This window comes from Canis lupus, chromosome 12, assembly GCF_048164855.1.
Source record: "Canis lupus baileyi chromosome 12, mCanLup2.hap1, whole genome shotgun sequence".
NCBI lineage: Eukaryota > Metazoa > Chordata > Mammalia > Carnivora > Canidae > Canis > Canis lupus.
In genome coordinates, this window is record NC_132849.1 from 51,163,035 (window position 1) to 51,187,933 (window position 24,899).

At 38.9% G+C, this 24,899-nt stretch overlaps 1 long non-coding RNA gene across 5 annotated transcripts in view; it reads right to left on the bottom strand.

The window, feature by feature from the left end:
• Nucleotides 1–15,430: 15,430 nt before the first annotated feature.
• LOC140600737 (uncharacterized) overlaps nucleotides 15,431–24,899 on the bottom strand; it is a 137,051-nt gene continuing 127,582 nt past the window's right edge. For all 5 annotated transcript variants that reach the window (XR_012003904.1, XR_012003903.1, XR_012003900.1 and 2 more), the window contains one exon: nucleotides 15,431–16,087. This is a non-coding gene — a long non-coding RNA (uncharacterized lncRNA). The remainder of the gene's footprint in view (nucleotides 16,088–24,899) is intronic.

Sequence of the window (24,899 nt, forward strand, 5' to 3'; positions counted from 1 at the left end):
GCAAGTCAACCTCTTTTCCATGTGTCCTTGCCCTATGCTTTTCCCTTGGGAGAGGCAAAGGGGTACCAATGCAACACAAGTTTGTTGCTGGGAATAGGCTGGAGCTAATCCCTTCCTGGGGATGTTTGTTTTTACTGAAATACTTTCCCCCACTTCAGTTAGCCCGTTTTCCATTATGTGAGTCAATCTGACAGTTTAAACCAACAGAAATATTACTTTTCCCCCCTCAAAGTGTAGGTTAAATGCAACGTTTAACATAATGAGCCCAAGGGGGAAAAAAGTTCACAGTAAAGATGAATACTCCTTTTAAAAAAAAATTAGACCCAATTAATATTGAAATGGTATAAGCTTGCAAACAATGAAAGGGGAAGCAGTGTCTCTTTTCCTCCTCCTCTTCCTTCTGTTTCCCCTTCTCCTCCTCCTCTTTCTCCTTCTTCTTCTTCTGTTAATTAAATTGCAAGCTCTATTGTTTCGTTTTAAAGCCTGAATACTGATATATTTCATACATTATGGCTATTTTCTGAAAGGAAAAATATAAAACTATTTTATTAACCACTCTTCCCTCATATTTACTGTAAGGTAAACAGCAGCCCTAGGTAACAGCTCTTTTTCTCCTAAATTACTACTTCCCCTTGCTCCCTGGAGACCTAACTAACTCCAGTTTGACAAAGATTGATCCTCAGTCGCGACTAGGGAAGGCGTGCTTCTCACAATGCACTCCTCACTTTGCAGTTCTCAGTGGTTGAGGTCCAAATCCTACCCAAACCGCTTGGGGTTCATACTCTTTCACTTTTCCCAGCAAAATCAAAACTTGTTTCTTAAGAGGGTTTCTTGCTAACATTGCTTGTTAAGATGAGTTCTTGAATATTGCCTTTTTCTTAGCTAACGGCAAGCTGAGGATTTAAGTCTAAATGAATCAGAAACATATGGCATGCATTTCTCTTAATAATACACTGAGTTTTTATAATTAAAGGAGAACAGTGCTACAGGCAAAGTGTACTCTGAGAAGCTATTGAAAGGGAAACGTTGAATGGGATCAAGGATGGTCCATCAATGCAAAAGAAAGGCCCGCTTGGCCTTGAATTTTGCAATCTTGGGCTACCAGGGAAGACACCGTACCCTTAATAGAAATTGCTAAGAGAATATTCCATTTGCACTCTTTCTTCTTATTTATCATATCCTCTGTTTCATTGCTTACTCCCTCTTACCTCCCCCACCCCACCTCCCACTTCTGGTTCCTCTACTAAGAATTTCCTTCTTATTAAAGTCAATAGACTACATTTGCTTAGAAGCTGCTATATATGCTAAGACAAAATGAAGGTAGATGCTCAATTACTGAGTGTGTAACTAAAGCCTGGTCTTGGGATTATATTTAATTTTAACCACATTATTAAGCAATTCTAATATCAAAGTCACTGAAAATCTATGGGGGCTTAATGTCGACTTCTTAGGGTCATCATCTCTCTGTCATCTTTATCAAATCTGTGTTCGGTATGTCTATGTGAGAGAAGAAGAGATGGTCTGCCACAGCGGGATTCCAGACTGACAACTAAGATCTCTCTTGGAGAAGTCAGTTTATTTGCTGAGTCTCGGGTTTTAACCTCCACAAAGTGAGAATGAAATAATGCTATACTTGAGGTCTGTGGGGAGAATGCAAAAATAGATTAAAAATTGCTTTGTAAGTCCTATTCAAAGTAATTGTTTTTACCTCTGGCTTTTAACTATTTAAAAGGCTCTCTTAGACATGCTCCATATTTTTTTGGACATGTTCCATATTTTAATGTCTTTATGCTTTCCCCTAAATTCTCTATACCATTTTCGAATATTATTTTTCCTCAAATAGAGAGAAATTAGATAAAATACATGTCCGCTTGGTGTATTATAGCCAAAATTGTCAGGAAGAATTCTTTTAAGAATGCTACCTTTTTCAAGTTTTGGCCCTTCTGAGAGTCTGTAAACTATCCAGCCAGTTCTTAGAAATGGTCATGTAAAGTGACCCTGCATTAAAATCATTACCTACACTTCAACCTTCAATTTTCTAGTCTGCTACCTTGTATTTTGGAATTGGTCTCAAATCTCATTATAGAAAGGACTAAATCTTTCATTCACCAAGGACTAAATCTTTCATTCACCACCAAATCTTTCATTCACCATTCACATTCATCATGTGTCCTACACTGAACATGTGCTATCTCATTTAATTTTATCTACACACAGTATATATTAGGTAAGTAGGAGTTATGTCACCTCCACCCACTACCCAAACCAGGGATTCTGAGGGGTCCATGCAGAACTGCTTGGGAAGAAAGAGCCATATGGTGGGGCCCTATCTGCTGCCTGAAGACCTGAGTGCTGCTTCTCTGCACATTTGTTAGAGCTGTTCACCGAAGCACTGTTCCTCCTCACATGGCCACTTGAATGTCTTCTGCTCAGCACTCTGGGAAGGTCTGGTGCTGGATAGGTAAGACCTCTGATATGTAAGCCCATTTCAAGTATTTTAGACCAGGGGAAGCAAACAGGATAGCAGAGGTCAGGGACAGGGATGTTCCTTTGAGAAGAGGTATAGCACAGTGCAATGCAGTGAGCTGTGGAGCAGGCACTGGGAGCCTAGACTCTTACCTTAGCACCTCTATGTACTTGCTAAGTGACCTTGTGCAAGTCACTATCCTGGGCATTGGTTTCCTCATTCGTGAAATGGAGATAATTATTCAGCTCTCTCCACCTCCTATGGACATTTTGGAGGTTAAATAACATTTAAAAAAAAAAAACAAAGTGAAAAAAGTGTTGAGAGTCACATGGATTTATCAATGACCATTTGTGATATACGAGGGACGTAGCCATCACTCTTCTTCCTGGGGTGATGGATGAGGGACATCTCTAGAGAAAACTCTGCACAGGTTTTCCTCTTCCTGATCCTTTCTAGGACATCACTGTGAGAGCCCTGGGCCCTCATTGCCTTCTTTGACTCATCCAGGGTCTCCCTCCCTGGTCTCTGCTAAGAGCCTTGTTAGGATAGAGTTGAAGGAGAACCTGATTATCTCTTAGAAACTTCTCTCCAAAGAGCAACAGGGCATTGTCTTTTCTCCCGGCTGGGCTAGGTCCTCACAGGAACAGGACTCAGTAGAGGGACAGAGCAATCAGTTAGAAACAGTGGGAATCTGGAAGAATGAAGTGAAATGCAGCCAAGTGTGGTCAAGGCAACGATCGAAGGTGTCTCATGGGAAGAAACATGTCTCACTGAAGAGAGGGACTGCAGGAAAGCTTTTCCCTGCAAGTTGTATTAACCAATGCTATTTGATGCAACTTACAATTACAAAAGATTTACTATAGCCATGCTCAGGCCCTCCAGAATGTTATTCCAGATGGGACACAATGGACAAGTGGAGGAGAGGGGCAGGATGAGAAAAAAAGACAAGGAAGAAAGGAGAAAGAACTAATTTTTTTTATTTTTATTTTTTGAGAAAGAACTAATTTGAGAGCAGAGAAAAAACAAGACAGGAGAGATTGGAGAGGACTAGTGATCCCTGGGAGGATGACGTCATTCTTTTCACACAGAACAAAAGCTAAGCTGTGTCTATCATTTTTAGAATACAAAGTATAGGGATCCCTGGGTGGCGCAGCGGTTTGGCGCCTGCCTTTGGCCCAGGGCGCGATCCTGGAGACCCGGGATCGAATCCCACGTCGGGCTCCCGGTGCATGGAGCCTGCTTCTCCCTCTGCCTATGTCTCTGCCTCTCTCTCTTTCTCTCTCTGTGACTATTATAGATAAATAAAAAAAAAAAAAAAAAAAAAAAAAAAAAAAAAAAAAAACAAAGTATGGTAGCACAAACCATTTATTCCCCCGTTTGCCTTCCCTCCAACTTCAGCAATATTTGAAGGACTCCTGAGTTCCATCAAGGCTGTATGATCTCAGTCTATGCTCCTCTGCAAAATAATAGAGGGAAAAATAAGCATATGTACATGTGTGTACATGTGTGTGTTATGTGTGTGTACACGTGCTATTTGTGCACACATTAGTTACTTGTGTGCATGTGTATGTGTGCACACTGTTTGCATGCGTGTGCACACATGCTTACATTGTTTATGTGACTGTGTATGTCTGTGCGCATATAAGTTCGGGCTGAGGCAGATCTGCTCCCTTCCCAGGGTCTGGGCACATTTTGCTGCACAATCCTTTTCAGTAGGAAGGCTGAGACAGCAAGCCCAGCTCAGGTTTCATGAGGCTTCATCCTGTCTGAAGGCTGGTCATAGAGCAAAGTCGGGTGTATTTCAGAGGCTGATTAAAGCTCTCACAAATGCCAACTTACATCATTTCAATGACTATTAATTTAAAGAAAATATTTGCTTGGAAATAAAGAAAAACATTGCAAACCATTCTTGTTTTATCACCGAGGGTCCTTACTCTTAGTAGATCCTTTTCTCTGTCATGAAGTGGGCAAGTCTGACCTGGGCAAAGTTATCAAGGTAGAGCAATTATAGAAACATGGGCCAGATTCTTCCAATTAGGTGAGTATGCACAGACCTTTGCCATGATGATGGCAAAAAAAAAAAAACCCTACTGTTCCGTCCCCCATTCCCACTGTTCAAGTGATAAATGACCCCCAGCCTGCTCTCCCTAGAGCTAAGTGAGGCCTGTCTCTGGACAAAGGCCAGGGAAAACATAACAAGATTTATAAGAGCCAAAGGCAGGGTGAAGAAGAGCCGCAGGGCATAGGGGAAAAGACCACATGAGAAAATGTGGCACGTTTTAGTAGCTGCATGTTACTTTATGATGATGGGGTGGGAGCGGAAGGGGAGGTAGGGGCTGGCAAAGGATAAGCAGCCACAATCAAATAGCCTAGAGTATCTGGAAGGCCGGGGGGCTTCTCCTCAGTTGGCTCAGCTCTCTGGAAAGAGGGAGCGCTGGCCCTGAAATCCTGGTCTGGCTCCTTCGTTCACCCTAGCTCCTTTTAAAACAGACACCGTTAAAGGAATGTATTTAAAACTAGGGAGACAAATGGAGACAGAGAAAAAGTGGTCATGTGCTGCTGAGATTAGAAGGCATGATGGTACAATTAAAGATATTTACCAGAGAAATTCGAACCCCATTACACGCTGGCGTACAGTATGCAAGGAAGAGCTGTTTTATATCATTAAAGACAAAAACCAGGTCTATAGGTAAGCTTTAAGAACAATAAACATCCTGAATTCAAGAATAAGTCTGTCAAATGAAGGGATATTGATTTTGGAACAAGGAATATTATGTCAAACAACATTAGTTTAATTGATCTGAATTTAGTTTAAGTACTAAAAGCATTTATATACAAACAGCAAATGAAAATTAACTGCAGCTGAGCCCCACTGCTGGTTCTCAGGGGCTTCTCAGGACGGAGACGAGAACCTGGCACCCAACAGGCCTGGTTGGAGTCATGAGCACACGGCAGAGCTGGGGTTTCTTCCCCTGCACGACGATGGGTAAGGCAATGTGCTTTCTCTCAGAGCATAGGAACATTTAACACTGGCCTTTGACTTTTCAAAATACACAAATGCCGTTTCTCACTCTGAAGGAATTCATGAGAAACATGGGGTGGGCTAGCAGCAAGGAGTGGAGTTGGTACCCAAGTCAGTGAGATGGTTCTGGTCCCAAAGTGAATGAGACGGGCCCCTGAACCGCCTCTGACCACTTGGCTCCAGCTAAACCGATGCCTGACTAAGGCTGCCTGTGCTCTGAACAGAGGTGCCCCTTTCAGCTGCTGCCAGGCCCTGGGAGCCCAGGCACCTGGGCGTGGAGCCTGGGGCAGGACAGGTTGTCAATAAACAGTACCAGCCTCAGGCCCTCCACAGGACAAAATAGAGAGAGACTTCAAAAGTATCCAAAACCCATTTTTCTGCCTTGTGCCCTTGTCTCTTCCTGAAAGAAAACACAAGTTGGCCACTTTTTCTTTCTTAACCCCTACCCACAGCTGTCCCATAGCATCTACCCCAGATACACAGGAAATGCACAATGGAAAAGGCAGGGCAGAGATGCAGATTCTTAGTTACCAAAGTCTTGTGTGCAAGATTAATTGTGATCTACTGAAAGAGTATTCAAGAGGATTCTAGCACAACCCTTTGGAAGTCCACTGGCCCATGGGACTGCCCCAAGTCTACTTGCTGAGGGCTCATTGTCCAGCCGCCATGGACCCCCATGAATGGGTGAAGGTGTGAACTGCTCAGTTATGTGTCAGACTCATTATTTAAGGTCTGGTCAGCTCAGGAGCCAACCATGTTTCCACTTTGTTTTCAGAAGGCCTGACAAAGGCCCCAGGATGTTGTTTTGTTTACATCTTGCCACCTGTGCACTCTCTCCCTGAAAGCTGAGTCTCTCTGAGATCAAAGGGCAGTTAAGTGGAGCTGGAAGAGAGATCTCTCCACCCCTGGCCCTGAGCTTTCACTCTAACTACAGAGTGTTGCATGTTGTCAGATTTATAGCTTCATGTGTGAACACGGTCACAAAAACCAACAAAAATAACCCCACACTGTGGTTTTCTATCCTTTCAGAACCCTTTTCCACACTCAGGAGGGTTAGTCTCAGTCTAGCCGGGAAGGGACATTTATATGAGCTCTCAAGATACCAGTCACTCTATCTGTCTTGACTTTTCCTTTTTGAAACATTTTCTATTCCATACATTTGAAACATTTTCTATCAAAATATTTTTCCTTCTGATATTCCTAGCCAGTGTAGTCAGCAGAGGATAGAGTGACTGACGACTAGGAGAGCAGTGTCCTGGAAAGACGGATGTAACTTGCTGAGGACAATGCAATAAGAAGCGGACTTGCATGATGGAACATTCTGGGAACATTCACTCTGTGCAGTAGGGTCTCAGAGAGTCCAAGGAGCTAATATTCCCATTACATTTGTTCATCAAATACATGTTGAAAGCCTTTGGTATGCCAGGTCTTATGCAGAGCATGTGTGAACACTTGAACACTATTTCTACCTTAGTCAAGGAGAACAGATGATCCTAGCACAACCTGACTCATATCTGCTGAAACAGAGGTACAAATAACCCAATGAAAAAACCTTGAAGACAGAAGCAACTGTTCTTTCAAGAAAGAAGCCTGCTTCAGTTGGATGTTTGTGCTCCACAACGTGTAGGTGTTAAAATCCTAAACCTTAAGGTGATATTAGTAGGAAGGGGAATCTGGTGATTAGGTCATGTGAGCAGAGCTGTCTTAGATGGAATTAGTATCCTTATAAAAGAGGCTCCAGAGAGATCTGCACCCCTTTCATCATGGTGAGGACGCCATAAGAAGTTGGCTGTCTTCAATGTAGAAAAGGACCTTCATCTAGCTGTGCGAGTACCGTGATCTGGGATATCCACCTCCAGAATGTAGCCTGAACTGACAAAGGCAAGGGGCATGGCAAGGAAAGTGTTTGGGAAGCCCTAACTCAGGAGACTGCCAGCTGGAACAGGTGAATGGGAAGAAAGGAGATTCCAAGAAGAGGGAACAACAAAAAAACAAAAACACAGAGGGTGCAGGTGCCTTGGTCCAGTATGGCTGGAACATAAGGGATTGTGGTAAGGACCTGAAAAGAATCCTAAACAAGAGAACTCATAGTTTCCTATGAAACAACCCCCTTGTTACTTTTCTTTCCCCTAAGGAAGTTATAATGAACTGAGAGGCAGATGATCCTTGGTTTGAGTCAATTTCTTCCATGTCTTAGACATGTGACCTTGGACAAGTCACTTAACCTCTCCAGGCCTTAGCCTCCTCTTCTGAAATATGCAGAAAATAAGTTGCTACCAGATAAAAGTAGAGGTGAGGCTCAAAGAGATACATTATGTGAGAAAGCCCTTCCACACAGTATAGGACTACGTCTACCAGGGCCCTCAGTCATGCGATTGGGGGGCCCGCACACTGCAGTGAAAGGGGTGAAGCTTTCTCTGCCCTGAATTTAGAAAAACTCCTAGTAGTTCTATCCATATGATTCTGAGCACACTGCAACATTTCCCCAGGCCTTATTTTCCTCATCTATAAAACAGGAGTGGAAGGGCCAGGATTGATTTCTAAGGTCTCTTCCGGTTTAGATTTCCAAGGACAGAGTTTAAAACTCACTGGGCAAAAGCTTCAGATTCCTGAAGACCTTGTTTAAATCCACCTCCTGGAGAGTAACTGTTATATGTCTGAACATTACAAATTATGAAATATGAAATAAATATATGCATATATACATAAACACATGTGAGTATATATAGACATGCATGTATATATGTAACTCAATTGTTCCAACCAGGGACATTGGTCCAATGCCTGGAGTTTCTCTCTTTCTTTCAGGATTCAACACTTGGCTCAATTCCAATGTATTCCCGAGTTTCTGAATCTTGTTCCCACAAAGATCTGTCTTCTCTCTCTGGTTAAAAGAAATGTATGCTGGGCATTTTGCCAAGCACTTGGGGGCCTTGTAGCATTCTGCTGTGACCCCTGGGGTGTGCCCCTTCCCTGTCACTGATTGTGGGAGTGAGGGCAGGCCTACCATGGCCCTGCTGGAGCTAGGCATTGAAATCTGAGGCATAAAGGGCTTACCCAGGCCCAGAAGTAGACTACCCAGATCTGTGTCTCAAGAATCCCAGACAACTATGCTCTGATGCAGCAGTGCCTTATGGAGTGATCCTCAAGAAGAAAAAGAGGCCCACATGCTCTGCTAGGGCCAGCATGGTTAAAACTATCTCTCACACTAAAACAGCTCTTCAGGATTTACAAAACACAGTTACATCCTTGACCTAATATAAGTCAAATCAGATCATTAGCGTGCAAACCAGTACTTGATTTATAATGCATGTGCACGTGGAATCCTCAGGGTCATTTTTTGAGGAAGTGTCCTCTTACTGGCCTCTGGTTATCCTAGAAGGTTCTGGATATACCCTGCCTGGGGGTAGGGTATTCTCAAAGTATGGAAGGGACAAAGGTTGGTTTTTGGTAAAATGGAGAAAAACTAAAAAATAAGGAGACTCTGTTCTCCCTTTTCATGCCTTGCCCTCATCAAAATATCTTTTCTACTTCTCCCACAGCCTTCCTCTTCCTCCTGGAAACAACTGTTTTCATGACAAAATTTACTAGTAGTCTCTAAAGGCCCTTAAAACTCTGACATTTTATGGTTCTATTTGAATTTCATCCAATTTCTTTTCATGAGATGAAGCTTTGGTATTAAGGAGTTTCAGAAATTCTGGGGTCATTTGGGAGGAGAGTCAGGGGTTTCCCTACCTAAGCAGATTTTATGGTAGATGTCTTCATGGAAACAGGAGGCATCATGGAGCCTGACATAGAACCTGGCAAGGTCTGCTCATATATAATAAAAGGATGTCCAGGCCAAGAGAAAGCCCCAAGAAACTGAGTTTCTGGAGAGACACAGCTCTTCTACTGATGAACTTCAGCACAGCAAAACAGATACAACTCTGAATCTATGGGCAGGAATATGAAGATAAATACTCCACACCTCTTGGATTTAAGGAGTTCATTCTCTACTGGTAGAAATATGCACATGAATAGATAATATTAATAAAATATTCTAAGTGATAAAACAGATGTAAGTAAGAGTATTGTGAGAGCACAGAGAAGAGCCATGTGGCCAATCTAGGAATTCAGAAAATATTTCTTGGCAGGAATGAAATTTGTTCATGTTCCATTTTGAGTGCTTTTTGATTTTTACAGCCTGCTCTTGTCCTTTCTCTCACAATATCCCTGCTCCATTCCTGTAACACAGTCAGGGAAAGGAGCATTACAACTGACGGATGAGGACATCAGGGGACTGGTAAAAGAAGAAAGGTTGCACTATGGCAAAGAAAAAGAAACTATGTTTTTATGCTCTTCAGTGAGGGTCAATTATCTAGAGACTGGGTGGAATAATGGTGAGGTCTCTAGAGTATTGAGAGCTTAGAGCAAGAAAAAATGAAGAATGAGATATGATAATCTGATATAGAAGTATTTGGTTTGTTTCAACCAAAGCTAATCTGTATAGAAATGCATACTCTAGAATTCAAAAACACTATCCACGTGGGGTGGGAGAAATGGGTGAATGAGTTCTAAAGATGAAAACAAAACTAAAACAAAGTAAAACAAAACAAAAACCATAATGCCATTTATAAATGTTCTAAAGAAAATAAAATACTTATTCAGTAATCTTATACTGGTCTCTATGCTGAAATACTAAATACTCAGGAAAGAAATCAAAGAAGACCTACATAAATGGAGAGACATATTATGCCCATGGATTGAAAGTCTCAACATAGTAAAGATGTCAATTCTTTCCATATTAGTTTATAGATTTAATGCAATTCCTATCAAAATCCTATAAGACTTTCATAGATATAGATAACCTTATTCTAAAATTTATATGGGGAAAATCTGTGTAAATTGTGTGTCTATGCATCATAGGTTTAATGCTACCTATATAACTTTGAAACAAGCATTAATTTTTCTTCTGACTTATGTTATGATAAAATGCAGTAATCTAAATAAAGACATAATTCTTCACATGTTAAAAAAAAGAAACACTATCTCACTTATAGTTCCAAAAGTTGGTACTTGTTTCACATTTTATGCTTTGCATATTCTGTTCCTTTTGCATGTAATCTGCTTCCCCACCTTCTGCCTATGTGGCATATTCTTGTACATTTTTCAGAACATGACTCAAACATCACTGGGCCTTGGGCCCTGGATTACACACCCTTTGGATCTCCTTCTAAGATAACTACTCGCTCTTTTATCTGATTATTTCTTTTCCCTACCAGACAGAGAGGTTCATGAGAACAAGGATATTATTCTACTTATGTCCCCAGAATCCAAGTGATAATTACTTAGTAAATGAACAAATAAGTGGAGGAATACAGAAATGAATAACAGTGAGGAGTTAATCTTAAAAAACAGTGTCAGTGGGAGCTGATGGGACACAGAACACCTCTGGGTGAGGCAGTCACAGAAATTGGAGGAGTTCACAATACCTGTCATTCTTATTCTCCATGAACCCCAAGAGTGTCCACATAAAAGATCAAAAGGCTCTATCCTGTTGTAGGTCTAAATGAGACAAACAGTAGCCATGCAAGAGAGGCCACGGACCTCTGTTGGATTCTTCCCCTGTATCTCTACTCTGGAACACTGAGGGAGGAGAGCAACATCACCAGCCCTTAGAGCATACATAGGTGAACATGCACTGAAGCTGGGAAAGTGAAAGGGAACAGTGGGAAGGAGATCCTAGTCCTGGGAGAAGAAAAGAGTCATGTGCTGAGCACACAACACAGCCAGGAGAGGGACAGGGAACAGAAGGGCACCATGCTAAGACCCAAGGACATGGTATGTACCTAACTAAGACCCAGCCTTAACTGGAACAACAGAGGCCACACTCCACCAGCAGTAGCAGCAGGCTAGGAAGCTTAGAATAACAAGTAACCAGAGAACAATGCTAGAGAGGAACACAAGAATCACAAAACCTCGCAAAGAGACCCTTTCTGAGGTATAGCACAGATGGAAGACCTAAAGCTTGAATTATAGAGAGATTGCTCTGGTTAACCACATGCCACCCTAGCACAAAGCATCTCTAGAGGAATGTGAAGAATGTGGTGCACCGAGTGAAAGCAAAGCAAAAAGAGTAGCACTCACAAACAGTTGAATATTTTTTCTTTTCTAGAATCTATAGAACATTCCCCATGGTGAGTACAGAGTTCGACTGGCAAATTTTACTGAAATTTAGGGAAGGCGAAACAACCATTCTGTACAACTTTTTCAATATAAAAGCAGAAAGAATGCTTCCCAACTCATTTTACAAGGCCAGGGTTATCCTACTATGAAAGCCAAACAAAAGCATTACAAGAGAAGAAAGCTACAGAAAAATATCCTTCATTAATATAGAAGCAAAATCCTCAAAAGGAAAAAATAGCACTGCTGACATAAATCTATTTTTTTCCAAAATAAAAAGTTCTAAAAATGGTAATAGTATGTTTAGAACCCACTATAAAACTCCCCGCCATGAAAAAGAGCTTTCTTAAATCTTGCAGTGGAAATCTTAAGTTCTTATCTGGATTTGATCCTGTTAACCAACGTTACACAGGTGACATACAGTAAGAAAGAAGAAATCTGGCAGGTAAACTTTTATCAAGTGATCAAAACTAATATCATCAGATGGTACACATTTTAATTGTTGCCACGTAATAGTATGCAAATAAAAGATTGAAGCAATTGAAGTGTCACTTCTGTAACATTTCTGCCAAAAGTACATGGTCTGAATCTATTCAAACCCAACTTCGGAGGCATTCTTCAAAATAACTGACTTGTAGTCTTTAAACGTATCAAAGTCATTATGGTCATGGAAAGGTTGAAGAGCATATTAAAGAAAACTGAAATCAATGTGTAGTTCTGGACAGAATCCTTTTTCTGAAAGGAATGGGTTTGGCTAATTAGTGAAACCTGAATATATTTAGAGGAACATGTTTAAGGAAGTATAGTGTATCACTTTAGCAATGTGCTCTCTGATGGTTAAAAATGTTCTTTTGGGGGAACCTGGGTGGCTCAGTTGGTTGTGTCTGCCTCTTGAACTCAGCTCAGTTCTTAATTACTGGGTTGTGAGTTCAAGCTCTGCAGTGGGCTCCATGCTGGGCATGGAGCCTACTTAAAAATTGTTCTTTTTTATTGTCCTTGAAACTTATGGATCGATTTAATTGTAATTTAGACATACAGGCACAAGTTTAGTCCTAGCATCATTATGAATAACTGCAAAATACTGAAATCAACCTATATACGCATATATGGGAAACTGGTTGAATAGACTATGGTGCACCACAGAATGGAGTCTTATGCCACTTTAAGAAAAATTAGGAAAGGGCAGCCCCAGTGGCCCAGCGGTTTAGCGCCACCTTTGGCCTGGGGTGTGATCCTGGAGACCTGGGATTGAGTCCCGTGTCAGGCTCCCTGCATAGAGCCTACTTCTCTCCCTCTGCCTGTGTCTCTGCCTCTCTCTCTGTCATGAATAAATAAATAAAATCTTTTTAAAAAAATTAGGAAACATGCCTACAAAATATTACGGCATAGTTTTCACAATATACTGTTGACAAGTAAAGGGAAATTGCAAAGGATATTTATAGTATACCATCTTTCAAGTAAGGAAGAAAAGGACATAATTGAATATACTCACATTTGCTAATTTGTGCAGAAAGTAATACAGGAAAGTCCAACCAGAAACTAGTGAGATTAATTACCTGTAGAGGGTGGATAGAAAGAACTAGGGAATGAGAAAGGAATAGAAGGGATGAGGAGAAAGTGATATTTACCTTAGTTTATCATCTATATGGTTTAGACTGTTAGGACCACTGTAATGTTTGACCTACCCCCATAATAAGTAAATAATTACTATCAACCAAGGTGTGTGTGTGTGTGGGGGGGAGGGTGAGGGAGAGAAAGAGAGAGAATAAGAGAGCTAAAGAGGGATTCAAAGTAGAACCAAAAAACAATTACAAGCAGACCTACTTATATTATAAAGGAATAAAATACAGATAAGGGTGTGAGAAAGAAAATAACCTATATAATGGAAAACACAATTTTGATTATATAATACAAGACTAAAGAGGCAGAAAAAAGTATTTGCATATGTACTATTTTCCAGAGGAATGTAGGTTAGCAATTCTAAAGCTACTTTATGTGTACACAATTATTAAAAAATAAGTGCATATATTATGGAAAATGAGAGCTAGGCTTCTCACTATTAGAGATGCTACACATAAAAAAGAAATATAAAACAAACCTTTTGGTGTTGGATTAGAATCGAAGGCATGAATGTGAACTCATAGCTTTTATATAAATGTGTAGGTATGCATGTGCTCATATACATACATATGTTTCCTAGTTCTTAAGGCTGAAAGACTGTAGAAGTAATGATACCCCAGTGCTAGTGGATATCCAGTACCTGGATCTTGATTTCCAAATTCTATTAACAAGTTAAAGAAATGAAAGAGTCAGAGAGATGGATGATTTTAGAACTGGAAAAGGGAAAGTACATGATGAGCTTGGAAGATCCATTGGTGCTAGAAATTAAGTAAATGCTCAAACATTGATATGATGATGTCAAAAGGTCACATTAGTCAACTTAAAAGTGCTTACAATGGTGAAATCTGGGTTATTTGAACAATAAAATAAATGATGATAGTAATAGAGTATAACCTATAGGATAAAATAAATATTCAGGACTTCATTCTTAAATAAATAAATAGATATATAGGAAAAAGGGATATTTTCTAGAGTCTCAGTGAATAAATAAAGAATGATGGAAATATAAAATCAACATTTGTAAAACAGGGAGCAAGAATTAATTAAAGAAAATGGAATTATTACATGGACCAAAAGATTCTTTATCACTCTGGGACCACAACTTGTATTTGCTTTAAGCTTATATTTTGAAGGTTGTAGGTTTAATACAATGTGTCAAATATTAGTATTTATTTAGGAGGTGCCACTTTTATTCATTTGTTTATAAACAAAAAAATTTCAAAAAATATGCCCAGAGTTTAGAGATTCTCATGAAAGCTGTTGAAATTGGGCAGCCCCGGTGGCTCAGTGATTTAGTGCCAGCCTTCGGCCTAGGGCGTGATCCTGGAGTTCCGGAATCAAGTCCCATGTCAGGCTCCCTGCATGGAGTCTGCTCCTCTCTCTGCCTGTGTCTTTGCCTCTCTCTCTCTCTGTCTCTCAAGAATAAATAAATAAAATCTTAAAAAAACCAAAAACTGTTGAAATACGTGTTTCCATAAAGAAATCAAAACTGGAAAATAAATATTTTTGAAAATAATGAACTAGAAAACATTTTAGTAAATGCTTAAACTGATATAAATCATGTCTGATGTAATATTTTTAAGGTAGTCCCTTTTTAAAAAGAAAGTTGTATGAAATATGAAGGAAACACAAATAATAAAAACATTATTGATATGGTAATTGAACAAAAGAGCTATGCATTCTTGGAGTGCAGATTTTACTACACATAGATTGCAGTGATTTGAAGAATATGTTAAGTCTAGAAATCCTCACACTAATATTAGAATAGCAGCTATCTTAAATGAGTACTTACTATGTGCTTTGAATTGTGTTAATTATTCTATGTATGTTGTTCTCACTTAATAATTAAAACAATTCAAGTTCATTTAATCTCAGATTTGGTAGTGAGGAAACCACAGCTTAGGAAAGTTCATTATCTTGCCCAAAGCTACACATCTTGCATGTGGCCAAACCACTATTTATAACCAGATTTGTCCAGCACCAAGGCTTTTGCTCAAAAACAAAACAAAGTCCAACATATCTGCATGCTAAAATTTCACTAGCAGTGTTAAAGCATCAGTCATGCAGCCTTATTCCTGCAGACCCAGTATAAAAATTGTAAAAGCAGTAATCTTTATTTAAGAACTCATAATTTTAGTGGTAGGAAATTACACATAAAGTTTGAGCCAAATCTGGACTTTATTAGGGGAATGTGTCATCAGAGAAGCTAATAATCCCCTCTGCAACCAAGCTGTCTTTGTGTTTAGTATAGGGATGCTCAACAAGAGAACATGTCACAGCCTCACTGTTTATGCTTCTTCAAATGAATTCCGTGCATTTTTCTGCCATGTGACAAAGTCATGAAAATAGAGTGTTATGATTCAGTTAGGAAATGGATGATATCTCTACTGTCTGTTTTCCTTCCTGTCCATCTTTTTGGATTCAAATGAAACAACAACCTCATGTCTGTAGCCCAAATGTGTGAAAACAATGGTCAAGGTGAGTGAAACTTCCTGGTGCTGAAAATATCACAAAGGAAAGCAAATAGAGAAATCCATGGATGCAGATATGACATAAAAGGTCATCCAACATGGACCAGCTGTGTCATCTTCAGATGGAGTGTGTAGCAGCTCAACAATTTCAATGGTAAGTGCTTGCGAAAAGGATATCCTGATGAATGAATGTGAAGCCTGGAAATTTCCACAAAGAAGATGAGAAGACTTTATATCTGGCCGGCTGAGGCTTCTATTTGACCTCGCTTGCTCTGACTTCCAACAGTGTGGCCTATTTGGTTTTCGGAGCTATTTGTTGATTGTGGAGCTGAAATATAACTTGCTCTAGAGTTGGAAGGAAACACATAGGAAATCAAGGTTAGAGTACTGTCTCTCTCCCTAGATTTATTTGTCTGGATCTCAGTCAATGGCAGCTGAGAACTGGGCCACGGCGAGTTTTGACAAGGCAGAGAACATCATGAGAGACTCGTCATGCAGATGGTGGGTACAATTTTAAAGATTTTTCAGCAGAAGTTAAAAACTCTCTCACAGCTTTAGCAAAAGATACATCCCATTCTATTTGTTTTCCATTCATTAAGACCTTTGGCATATTTCAATGGGGAATATGCATTGTTCTCCATAAAAGATACCAAGACTACAATCACATGTTCCCTCAATGCCTTAAGAAAGATAGCCAGGATAATATTTCAACTTATGTTAATTTTAACCACAAATAAAGCATGAAATTGAAATCTGAACACGTAGCACTGATGTCCAAAAAGGCAATACAAATTTTTTCATTATTGTACCCTGGCATGACTGCAAGCCCTAGCCAGTCCTAAACTTCACTCACACCATATTAATAATTACACTCCCCTATGGAAAGAAACACATCAAATTCTTTGTATGATAATGGTGGCAGTTAAATCTTTGAAAAAGGCATTTGATAGAGAATTGCTATAGATCCTAGTGGTTTAGCAGACTTTAAAATATGTCACAACATTTGATTTTCCTCGCAAGACATAACTTTTCAAGGTAACAGGTATGTGGCTGACACCATGCGTTTATTTTTAATTAACATTTTCTCTCATTTCCTTTACCACCTCTCCTGCTCCACTCTTCACCTGAGCCAAGGGGGGTAAATATGGGCTAATGATACCCATTAGCTTTGTCTTTACAAACATCAAATTGATGAGCAGATGCCCCAAATCCTTCATTAGGTGGGCCATAAAGTGAAAGAGCTCTTTGATTATAATATGATGAAAGATTTATTAACAAACATGTATTCAGCTAAATCATAGTATTGGCAGGTTTATGAGATTGTCTCTCCCCAGCTGACAGGTGGGGACTGCAGGCTGCTGTGGGAATGAAAACACTAAATCTGTTAGTATACTACATAACGATCTAATTACTGCCCAACGGAGGGCCGTGCAATGGTTTTTTTTTTTTTTTTAATTTTTTTTTTTTTATTTTTTATTTTTTTATTTTTTCCGTGCAATGGTTTAGAAGTTGAGAAAATTTCTTTGGGTGTGCGAGGTACATATATACAAAAAAGAAACATGAACTGTAGTTTAGGGCACAAAACTAAAGTATGCTAAATAAAATGGAATAAACGAAGGTTTCACAGAAGGTGTGTAGACAAGTTACTTGTCTAAAAATAGTAAGAATGGCTGGGATCCCTGGGTGGCACAGCGGTTTAGTGCCTGCCTTTGGCCCAGGGCGCGATCCTGGAGACCCAGGATCGAATCCCACGTTGGGCTCCCGGTGCATGGAGCCTGCTTCTCCCTCTGCCTGTGTCTCTGCCTCTCTCTCTCTCTCTGTGTGACTATCATAAATAAAAAAAAATAAAAATAGTAAGAATGGGAAGAAGGAAGGAGGGGCTCCAGAAAATGCCAAGCCACTTGCAAATAGCCTTGATACTCCATGAACCTCTAGCAGAGATGCCTTGAAGAATTTTTCAATATGTAATGAATGTTAGAAATTTAAAATGTATAATAAATATGCCCAACAGAACACTTGTCATATCATATAATAAAAGAAATAATAAAGTGATATATTATTAGCTCAAAAATTAAATATTTGTACATATCTTGAAAAAATGATGGACAAAAAGCATATTTATAATACCTAATCCCACTGGACGAGATGATGTTCCTCTCCTTCACTGGACGTTCACTCAGAATTTTTGAGTGTTAACATAAGGTCATATGTATGTACTGAGGTGTATGTCTAAAAAACAGCATCCAAGAAACTCTGAAGATGATTATCAAATTACCAACATTGTCTAACTTACTCCCCCAAATGCTGGAATGCTTTGTACTGTGAAAAATAACAATTGTGAATAATCACAATAATTTTTATGGTTTCAAGTTTTTACAAGATGTATTTTCCTTTAGGAGACTTTTTTTATATCTAAAAGCTTATTTTCTTTTTTCATTGTATATATATATATATTTTATTTAATAATAAATTTATTTTTATTGGTGCTCAATTTGCCAACATACAGAATAACACCCAGTGCTCATCCCGTCAAGTGCCCCCCTCAGTGCCTGCCAACCAGTCACTCCCACACCCCGCCCCCCTCCCCTTCCACCACCCCTAGTTCGTTTCCCAGAGTTAGGAGTCTTCCATGTTCTGTCTCCCTCTCTGATATTTATGCTGAGTGAAGTAAGTCAATCAGAGAAGGACAAACATTATATGTTCTCATTCATTTGGGGAATATAAATAATAGTGAAAGGGAATAGAGGGGAAGGGAGAAGAAATGGGTAAGAAATATCATTGTATATTTTGAACCATTCATTTTCCCATTTGCTACCTATTGACTATTGTATTGTCACAGATACATTTTCTAAACTAATAATTACAGGCAAAATTAACTCTAAATGTCTTAGCTTGAAATGAGGCTTTGCGCATTACATTTGCTACTTAAAGAAAATTTATAAGCTTTATAAGCTTATAAGCTTATAAATTTACAAGCTTTTTTGGGTAGATGTTAAAACTGAAGAGTTATATGTAGCATAAAGTGGATTATGTTCTTAACCCCTGAATTTAATGAGGATTGGATAGGAAAAGGAAATTTCTTAGACTCTTAGGAATGAAAGGGACTTTAACTACCCACTCTTCCAAACCCCTCACTCTATATAATATAGTCAGATAAGCTCAGATAACTTCTTCAATAGTATCCGTAAACATAGCATTCATTTTCCATCATATGTACACAGATGTGAAACCACAAAAGCCTCTTAAGGAAGTATCAGTCTTCTGATGTTAATAAAGATCTCTGTCATCATAAACTTCTACAGGAAAGTGAGCCACTAAAGTAGTACTTGACATCAAATAATAGAAAAATATTCTTTAGAGTGTGTTTGTGCATGTAACAAAAAAAATAATTTTCAAGTGTAAATGCAATCATACAAGCTTTCATGTTTTGAGTACCAGTCCCTATACGGAGTACTATGCTGGGTACTTTTCATACAACAGTATCACATGCTAAAAGGATATATATTGCTATAAAAATGTTAAAAACAGGGAAAACAGGGACACCTGGGTGGCTCAGTGGTTGAGTGTCTGCCTTCAACTCAGGGCATGATCCCGGGGTCTGTGGATCATGTCCCACATCAGGCTCCCCGCAGGGAACCTGCTTCTCCCTCTGCCTATGTCTTTGCCTCTCTGTGTCTCTCATATGTAAATAAATAAATAAATATTTTTAAAAAAGAAATTCAAAAAACAAGGTGCAGTCATTTTATCATATTCACCAATTCATATTATCAGAAGGAAATATTTACAGGCATATAGATACTTCCCTAGCAAGCTTTAATAAGAAAGTAGATGTTCTCTGTACCTTGCTTACCCTCAGTTTATCATCAAAACACCAATATTAATAATTATATTAGTATTATAGACTTGCTGTGAAGGTAATTGTATGAAGGTATTAGGTGAGGTATTTTCTAGATTCTAGGGATTAAAAGATGAAAACAAGCAATTTACAATCTGGTAGGGAATAGATAAAGTTTGAAAATGAGCACAGTGTAATCAAAGTGCCACACTGAAAAAAACAGAGGTTTCCATGGGAATGTTGAAATAGGGTGCTACACTGTGGTATGAGGAGGTGGGCCCCCTGAATAAGGCAAAGGCATGCAGGAAAAATGAACTAAGCAAGAGGAAGGCCTTAAGATGAACAGTGAGAGATATTTTAATAAATTAAGAAGAGGAAAAAAAGTCTCACTATGGCTAGAGCAGTGTAGCAGGAGAGAGATGAAACTAATGCATGGTCTCATGAAATACGTTAAGGAATCTAGACCTCATCCAGAAGACAATGAGAAGCCAACTGAAAAGACGTTAGTAAGAGAATGACACAATCAACTTGTATTTCATAAAGATCACTTTGTGTGTAGTGAGAATATCTGGTGGGGTCTAAACAGAGGTATAAAAAACAGTTAAGAGACTATTGGTAACAATCCATGTGAACCCTTTTACACTGTTGGTGGAATTGCAAACTGGTACAGTCACTCTGAAAACAGTATGGAGGCTCCTCAAAAAGTTAAAAATAGAACTTCCCTATGATCCAGCAATTACACTACTAGGTATTTATCCAAAGGATACAAAAGTACAGATTCGAAGGAGCACATGTACGCCCATGTTTATAGCAGCATTGTCAACAATATCCTAATTATGGAAAGAGCCCAAATGTCCATTAATTGATGAAAAGATAAAGAAGTTGTGGTATATATATACATGGGAATATTACTCATCCATTAAAAAGAATGAAATCTTGCCATTTGCAATGATGTGGATAAAGTTAGAGTATATTATGCTAAGTGAAATGACTCAGAGAAAGAGAAATACCATATGATTTCACTTATATGTAGAATTTAAGAAACAGAACAGATGAACATACAGTAAGGGAATAGATTTTTTAAAAAGGAGAGGAAAGCAAACCATAAGAGATTCTTAACTATAGAAAACAAACTGAGGGCTGATGGAGGGAGGTGGGCAGGGGATGGGCTAAAATGGTTTATGAGCATTAAGGAGGGCACTTATGATGAGCATTGGGTGTTATATGTAACTAGTGAATCACTAAATTCTCCTGAAATCAATATTACACCATATGTTAACTAAATGGAATTTAAATAAAAACTTGAAACAAATAAATAAATGAAGCAAGTAAAAAATAAACTAAAACAAACAAATCATCTATGGGAGTGATCATCATAGCCTAAACTGGAACCATGAGAATAAGGCTGGATACCAGAGGATATCATGGCTATCTATATATCTATATCATCATCATCATCATCATCATCATCATCATCATCTAGATCTAGATAGATAGATAGATAGAAAGTTTTATTTAATTTTTAAAATTTAGATATTTATTTAGTTCTATGTCTGAATAGATATGGAGAAAGAATAATCAAGGATGATGGCAGGTTATGAATTTAAGAAGCTGAATATGATAGCACCATTGTCTGAGTTTAGCAGCCATGACATGGCAGATTTATGAGTACAATTTATGAGTAAAAAAATTATGAGTAAAATTTATGAGTAAAAATAATGGCTTCAAGTGAAACATGTTGACTCTAAGATGTGCTGTGTCCATTCATCAGACAACTGAAAATATGGATCTGAAGTATGCAGTGGAGAGACAGCCTGAACATCGAAATTTTGGAATTATCGTCTAGGAAGTAATTAAGTATTTGAAAGTGGAAAGAATAACCCGAGAAGCATAGCAATTTAGTGAATGACAGAGGAATAGATTCCCACAAGGGAGAATGAGAAAACCCAGAGGAAAATGAGGGGAGTTTCATGTCATGAAAGGCAAAGAGAAAGGATACTTTAAAGAAGGGGGTTAGTTAACTATATCAAATGCTGCTGAGAAGTCAAGACAAACACTCAAGTTTAGAAGTGAATTTTAAAAATATCCTGGGCATAGAATAAACAATAAAGTGGAGAATGATTACTATTACTCGATGAAGGATAAGAACTAATAGCAGTATCTTTTTCTCAGTACCGAAGCTGAACAATGTCAGTATAGGCACGATCATCCATCTGTCTGCAGTCATAACTCGATAGTGCTGCGGTCTTACAATGCTTGTGACTTTATGAAATTCTTGCATACATGGCAAGTATATGTTAAGAGTTTTGCTCCAATTGTTTTCTTTGATGCATTACTTTAAAGCAAGACTATTGGGGGTGCGTGGGTAGCTCAGTTGGTTAAATGTCCAACTTTTGATTTCAGCTCAGGTCATGATCTCAGGGTTTTGAAGTCAAGCCCCACGTTGGGCTCCACACTCAGTGGAGAATCTGTTGGAAATTCTCTCGCTCTCCACCTTCCTCTTCCCCGCCCCAGCTTTCGCATGCTCTGTCTCAAATAAATAAATCTTTTAAAAAATATTTTAAAAGGATGCCTGGGTGGCTCAGTGGCTGAGCATCTGCCTTTGGCTCAGGGTGTGATCTCGGAGTCCTGGGACCAAGTCCTACATCAGGGTACCTGTAGGGAGCCTGCTTCTCCCTCTGCCTATATCTCTGCCTCTCTCCGTGTGTGTATGTTTCATGAATAAATAAATAAAATCTTAAAAAAATAAAAAATATTAAAAAGATAAAATAAGACTATCGAATTCCTGATAAATAGTCGGATGTTCTATATCCAAATGAATATAGACAGCAACCTGTTTCAGATTCTGTATTTATTTGACTTTGGAAAGTGCCATGAGAATGAGTTGCAAATCACTCAAGAAAATCTGATTTTTTTTTCCATTTTTTAAAAAGTTGCATTTCTCTTTGCTGAGAGTGATGATTTGGCAACAATTATCACCATACCCACTAGTCTGGAATGCTGGCAACTTAAACCGCCTCTAAAAGTCAATTTCAGGTGCCAAGTTGGAAACATTGCCTTTTACAAAACTTAAAAAAAAATTCCAAGTATATCTAAAAAGACAATGCAAAAATATTTGGTACAATAGTAGCCTGGCTTGAGATGTGCTGGCCTTACTTTGTTCTAGTTACAACTCCTGCTTGCCTGAGTTGAAAGGAAAAAGCCTGCTAGGCATAGTTTCTTTGGCATGACTTTTAAGTCCCTAAACTAGCTAGGGTCCTATTAACCAATTAACACAGTTGGGTGCCACTTAACAGCCTACACTCTTACTCAGGACCTACATCCTCTATTTGACCTTAGAACAACTACCATTCTCCATCAAATGCTTGATTCCAACATTCAGGCATGGCGACACTGATAAGGGAACAGAAAGGTTTTCATTTCTGAAAGCAGGACGCCTGAGTCAATTTGTCCCAATTGTATCTGCACAAGGCCTATTATATGGACTGTGATTTCCAGGGATGAAAGCTGTGAACTCCCAGGTCACTTGTAAACTGATCACTCCCCAGTCTTTCCTCCTCCTGCTTTTAAGTGGTTTGAGCCTGGTAAATTGAAACCTGAAGAAACACAGAGCTCTGATCCCTGGGACCTCCAGAGCAAACCTGGACTTTGGCTGATTTGCTGTAGGAAGTAACTGCTTACTTACCTCATAATTAACACCACAAGCTGATCCTTGGGAGATAAAGTACAGAAGGTCAGACGCAAGATCATCTAGAGAAGGATTTCACTAAAGCACTGCTTTTAGTAGCACTTGTGGCTACTTCACTCAAGAAACAATTGGGTATAATTTCTAAAAATATTACTGTTCATAGTAATGGAGAAAAGGCTGAATTACACATCACTGAATATGATCTCAGCCCATCCCCCTTGATTAATGAAGCCAAAGCACACATCAACCCAATACCTTTAGGAGATGTAAAACATGCAGTTTGTTCAGTGGCAAGTTAAACAATTGTAACTACATTTCACTGTGCTATATATAAAATGACCTTTCCTCCCTGGTTGGAAGTATTTACTGGCTTACCATCCTCCATCAAATAAAGTCCTCTTTTGAGCCTGGGGTCTCTGTGGCCTCGCTGCCTGGCAGTCTTCTGTAACAGCTCTACTTTCATCCCGCCACCACCCTCTGTCACCCTTGGAGGCTGACGAATGCAGCTACATACCCTGCCTCTGCATTTCTGTACACAACACCCCTTCACTTGGGACATCCTTACTGCCTTGTGTATGAGTTATATTATTGCTCTTCCTTAAGATCAAGCTAAAGAATCAGTTGTCTGCAAACCCTCATCCAGCTCTATCTGCACATTATCCTTCTCTGAGTATACTGCAGCTTATAGATATTGCATTGCTATTGTGGAAAATACCAGTCTCTCCTCTAATTTGTTCATCTATGGATATCAAAATGATGAGGATTGAATGAAGAACTATACCAATAGAATAAATTATTTGTTTCTAGCAGCTTTGCTTCCCAAATAATTTGTTGTCAAGATCTATCTTCACTGATGTTAATCAGTATATGAGAGTCGATGAAGTTGAAAGCAGACGAGTTTTTTAATGAAGCAAAGACCATTAAAGTTCAACCCAACTCAAATGCAATACCTATTCATTCTTACTTAGTATTCAGGTAAAGATCTCTTATCTGGGAATCAAGAGGCTTAGAATTCAGCTGTGGCACTGGCATGACCCATGGGGAAGTTCCTAACTTCCTCATTAACATTGTCTTATTTGCAGAATAGAGAAGTTAGAATGTTTCTAAGGATATTTTTCAGCTCTAAGATTTTATGATTCTATGAAATATTCAGGTAGACTGTGTAACCGCAATATATATTTACAAAGTCTACACTCTAGCAGTATAGGAAATTGACCTCATTAGCTTAATTGTTCTAAGTCCAATGTTAATACGGTCAAAGTTTATGGCCCATACAGGCATAGTTAATAATCAAGGCAAAACCTCTGCTTCCTCAGTGAAGAACTATATCTTTTAGTTCAGTCTATCTTCCAATGTATTCTATTGGTCCCAGGAGAACTCAAGATTAAGAGTTCTCATATCATATTCATTGAGACAATTCAGAAGTCACCAGTAGCATGTATGTTGTGCTGACCCCAGGTCAATGTCATTACCCTCATACACAAATGTTTATCCCCTTTCACTCAGTGTATCTATTTTTGGACATATATTATAAGAAAACAATCCCTAAAACTTGACATAACTTTAAGTTCAGCAATATTCTTTGTAGAATTATACATACTATTTAAAAAAGAAAATAAGCTAAATATCCAAAA